The sequence below is a fragment of the Penaeus monodon genome, chromosome 39 (assembly GCF_015228065.2).
Source record: "Penaeus monodon isolate SGIC_2016 chromosome 39, NSTDA_Pmon_1, whole genome shotgun sequence".
Classification (NCBI taxonomy): Eukaryota; Metazoa; Arthropoda; class Malacostraca; order Decapoda; family Penaeidae; genus Penaeus; species Penaeus monodon.
The window spans coordinates 30,617,890-30,622,889 of NC_051424.1; the positions used below are offsets into that span (position 1 = coordinate 30,617,890).

Here is a 5,000-nt window from a genome sequence, read left to right on the forward strand (position 1 = left end):
AGGGGGGGAGGAGGATGGGAGGGGAACCCCAACTCCCCAAGACATCGTGAGCTGGGTCATGCCTCCTTTGTTCCTTTTTTTAGTGTTTTTGTTTTGTGGTTGTTTGTTTTTGTTGTTTTTCTTCCTATGTGTTATTATTATTGTTATTGATTCTTTTGTCTTGTTTCTTCTTTTTGTTTGGTGTTTAATTTTTGTAGTGGTATTGATTTTGCGTATTTGTTTACTCGTGTTTTTGTTTGTGTCTTTGTTTATAAGTACATTGTTATTTCTCTTTGTCTTTCTATCTGTTTCCTCTGTTCTATCTATCCCTTTTTCGATCCTTTCCCCCCCGCCCACTCATCTCTCTCTCACCTTCCCTCGATCTCTCGCTTTATCCTCGAGCCTCACTCGTCTCTCTTTCTCTTGGTCCTCCCTTCGTCCTCTTTCGTCCCCCCTTCTCTCTTCCCTTTTCGCTCTCCCCTTTCGCTGTTTCTCCCCTTCGTCCTCTTTTGTCTTCCCTTCTCTCTTCCCTTTTCGCTCTCCCCTTTCGCTGTTTCTCCCTTACAGTTTCCCGTTGTTCTCTTCTCACTCTACTCTGTCTTCTCATCCCCCTCCCTCCCTCCTTTTCGTAATGTGTTGCCCTCTCTCTCTCTCTCTCTCTCTCTCTCTCTCTCTCTCTCTCTCTCTCTCTCTCTCTCTCTCTCTCTCTCTCTCTCTCTCTCTCTCTCTCTCTCACTTCTTCCAACTCCTCTTCCCTTTCGCTCTCCCTTACTCATCCCTCCCCTTCTCTTTGTTTTCCCATACTCCTCTCTTCCTCTCTCCCTCTCTCTCGTACTCCTCCCTCCCTCCTCCCTTGCTTCTCCCTCCCTCTCCTTTTGTTCTCCCTTACTCCTCCCTCCCCCTCCCTTTACTCTCTTCAGAAGGTGTTTCGGATAATGATGTGAGGGTGAGGGGACGGTGTCATTAGGAGGGAGAGGTAGACGCAGCCCTCCCTTCTCCTCCCTCCCTCCCTTTCTCCCTTCCTTCTTTCCTTCCTTCCTTCCTTCCTTCCTCCCTTCCTTCCTTCCTTCCTCCCTTCCTCCTTCCCTCCCTCCCTCCCTCCCTCCCTCCCCACTCTCTTCTTCCTTTCCTTTCTTTCCCTGTTCTCCCTGTCCCTCCTTCTATCCCCTTTTCCTCGTCCTTTCTAGTTTTCTTCCTTTCTCCTTTCTTCTTTCACTTCTCTCTCGCTTTTCTTCGTTCTTGTTTTCCTATCCCTTCTCTTAGCCCCTCCTTCCCCTCTTCTCCTTTCTCTTTTCACCTACGTTCCTTCTCCCCCTTCTGCTCTTTCCTTCTCTCCCTTCTCCCCTGCCCTCCCTCCCCACTCTCTTCTTCCCTTTCTTCCGCTCTCCCTTTTCTCTTTCTCTCTTCCTTCTTCTCTCAACATCACCTTTTTCCCTCCTTCCCTCCCTGCTTTGTCTCCATCTCCTCTCCCTGACCTCTTCCCTACTCTTTCTTTCTCCTCTCTCTCTCTCTCTCTCTCTCTCTCTCTCTCTCTCTCTCTCTCTCTCTCTCTCTCTCTCTCTCTCTCCCCCCCCTCTCTCTCTCTCTCCCTCTTTCCCTCCCTCCCTCTTTCCCTCCCTCCTTCCTTCTCTCCCTCCTTCCTTCTCTCCCTCCCTCTTTCGACTCTCCCCATCCCCGTCTATTTTTATTTCTCCCAGATCCTCTATAGTATCTTTTCCACCTCCGTTGTCACCATTTTCTCCTCCTCCCTTTATTCCTCCTAAAAACGCGGGGGGCAGGGGGGGGGGGGGGCAGGGGGGAAGGGAATTTCCTTTCATGCGTATCGATGAGTCGCCACATATTTCCGGGTTGCGCTACGAGGTGTGTATATTCGCGCCTTCTCGAGGAGCTATATCCGGGTCGTGTTATAATCTCTGGAGGCGGAGACATTTCATTTATATAAGGCTTGGGGCGCCTTTCTTCTTTTTTTTCTTCTTTTTTTCTTGTTTTGGTTTGTGTTGTGTTTCTTTTCTTTTTCTGCGGGTCTGGTTTTGTAGGTGGAAGGACCTTGCGTTTTGTCGTTGCTTCGGTCTCGGTCTGATTCTTAATCTTTTTCTTTCTCTTTCTCTATTTTTTTTTTCTGTCTCTGTCTCTCTCTGTCCTTGTCTCTCTCTCTCTCTCTTCCCACCTTCCCTCTCATCACATCTTTCCACTCTTTTCCCTTTATGTCTCCCTACCTCCTTGTCTCCCTCTCTCTCTCTCCCCTCTCTTCCTCTCTTCATTCATTCTCTCTCACCTCCCCAAGTACCGACCTTTCCTCCCCCCTCCCACCTCAAAATAAAAAAATGAATAATAATAATAATAACAATAATAGATAAAAAAAAAAAACATTGATGGAGTGTCGAGCCAATTTCATGCTTATTGCCTCCCTTCGGTCATGAGACTTGTCGCTTCGCTCGCCTCGCTGTCGCGGGAGAGCATGGCGGCTGGGAATTGCGGGAGACGGCATGGGAGTTTCGATTGTTGCTATTGGCGTCGCTGGGGATTTTTTGTTGTTGTTGTACATCTTTGTTTTGTTGTTGTTGTTGTTGTTATTACTGTTGTTGGTTGTGGTGTTTTATGTTTTTTTTTTTGTGTGTGGATGTTAGTTTTTGTTGTTATGATTGTTATTATTATCATTTTATCATAATTAGCATTACTACTACTATTGTTTGTTGTTGTAAAGCCTTCATTCTCAGTACCATTATCACCATTACTATTTAAATTACTCCCCCGCCTCCTCCCCTCCCCTCTCTCCTCCCCTCCCCTCTCTCCTCCCCTCCCTCCCCTCTCTCCCCTCCCCTCCCCTCTCTCCTCCCCTCCCCTCTCTCCTCCCCTCCCCTCCCCTCCCTCTCCTCCCCTCCTCCCCTCTCTCCTCCCCTCCCCTCTCTCCTCCCCTCCCCTCCCCTCTCTCCTCCCCTCCCCTCTCTCCTCCCCTCCCCTCCCCTCTCTCCTCCCTCCCCTCTCTCCTCCCCTCTCCTCACTCCTCCTCGGCATCGCCATCTTTGATTTTGTTTCGAGAATTTTATTTCGCGTTTAATCATTAAATCGAAGGTTCCACTTAAACAAATGAAATCGTAATGTTGCTACTCATGGGGTCGAGAGGGAAATTCGAAGGACAAATTATCTTTTCTTGTTTTGTTTTGTTGTTGATTGTGTGGTGTTTTGTTGTTTTTTTTTTTTTTGATTTTTTTTTTTTTGAGTATGAAGGGGGTGATTGTTTGTTTGCTCATTTGTTTGTCTACCTTTATATTTTCTAACCATTTCTCGCTTTTTTCTCTTTTTTTCCTATAAGAATATTTTTTTCTTGTTTGAGGAAGTGGGTGATGATATTAATTATCATGGATGAATAATAAAAAAGTTGAAAAGAGTTAAAGAAACGGTAGAAGTACAAAGGAGAAAACGATTAAGGAGACGAAGAAAATAACAGGGAACCAGACAGTAAAAAAAAAAAATTAAGAAAAAAAAAAGAATTATAGGAAGAAACAGACCCGAAAAAGGGAGAACGATACCATAGCAAAAAAAAAAAAAAAAGTTAAAGAAACACACCAAGAAAATTAAACCAACGAAAAAAAAGAAACTTAGAAAAATAAAGAGAAGTAGAAAACGGGAAAGCATTATATTAGCGGGGAGACTTAACGAGACCTGTTTTCCTGCCTCTAATTGTACTATTATCGCCTCTTTCCAGAGATGCTGTTGCTAGATTGCTCGAAAGGGAGGAGGAAGCGAGGGAAGAAGGGATGGACGAAGAAAAGGGGAGAGGGAGAGAGGGAGAAATGAAAGGAGGGAAGGAGAGAGGGAGGGACAGAGGGAAGGAGAGAGGGTGGGACAGAGGGAAGGAGAGAGGGAAAGAGGGAGGGAAGGAGAGGGGAAAAGAGGGAGGGAAGGAGAGGGGGAAAGAAGGAGGGAAGGAGAAGACAGGAAGAGGAGGAAGGAGGGGAGGGAGGGAAAGAGTGAGAGGAGGGAAGGAGAGAGGGAAAGAGGGAAGGAGGGAAGAGGAGAGAGGGAAGGGGAGGGAAGGAGAGAGGGAAAGAGGGAGGGAAGGAGAGAGGAAAGAGGGAGGGAAGGAGAGGGAGAGAGAGAGAGAGAGAGAGAGAGAGAGAGAGAGAGAGAGAGAGAGAGAGAGAGAGAGAGAGAGAGAGAGAGAGAGAGAGAGAGAGAAAAGACATAACAACTGATGTTATTATAGAAAACAAACACGAACAGCGTAATGAAAGAGGGTGGGATCCAGTGAGCAATATTGAGTAAACTTTGGATCAAGCTTTGAATAAAAGTGTTAGTTAAATTGGAAATCATCTTATTCATTTGCAAAATTGAAAACTGGAATGATCTACAGGGCTCCTGATTGCTGGCTTGTGCATAAAGGGCTGTAAAAGGACAGCAAAATATTACTGTGATTATTTTTCATTAACTTTCTTCCCCACAGGTCTCTCTTGTTATATTTAATTTATTTGGTGCTATTGTTTATTATGTGTGTGTGTGCGTGTGCATGCTTGCGTGTGTGTGTATATATATATGTGTATGTGTGTGTATATATATATATAATATATATATATATATATATATATATATATATATATATATATATATATATATATATATATATATATATATATATATATTTATATGCTTGCACACACACACACACACACAACACACACACACACACACACACACACACACACACACACACACAACACACAACACACACACACACACACATATATGTATATATGTATATATGTATGTATGTATATATGTACATAGTATATATGTATATATGTATATATGTATATATGTATATATGTATATATGTATGTATGTATGTATGTATATATATATATAATATATATATATATATATATATATATATATATATATATATATATATATATATATATATATATATATATATATATATATATATTATATATTATATATATTATATATATGTAATGTATGTATGTATGTATGCATATGCATAATTATGTATGCACTATATA

General features: G+C 43.0%; 1 protein-coding gene across 1 annotated transcript in view; it reads left to right on the plus strand.

Annotated features, from left to right (window-relative positions):
• LOC119597616 (inositol polyphosphate-4-phosphatase type I A-like) overlaps positions 1-5,000 on the plus strand; it is a gene marked incomplete at its 5' end in the record, with an annotated part of 70,435 nt that overhangs the window by 42,921 nt on the left and 22,514 nt on the right.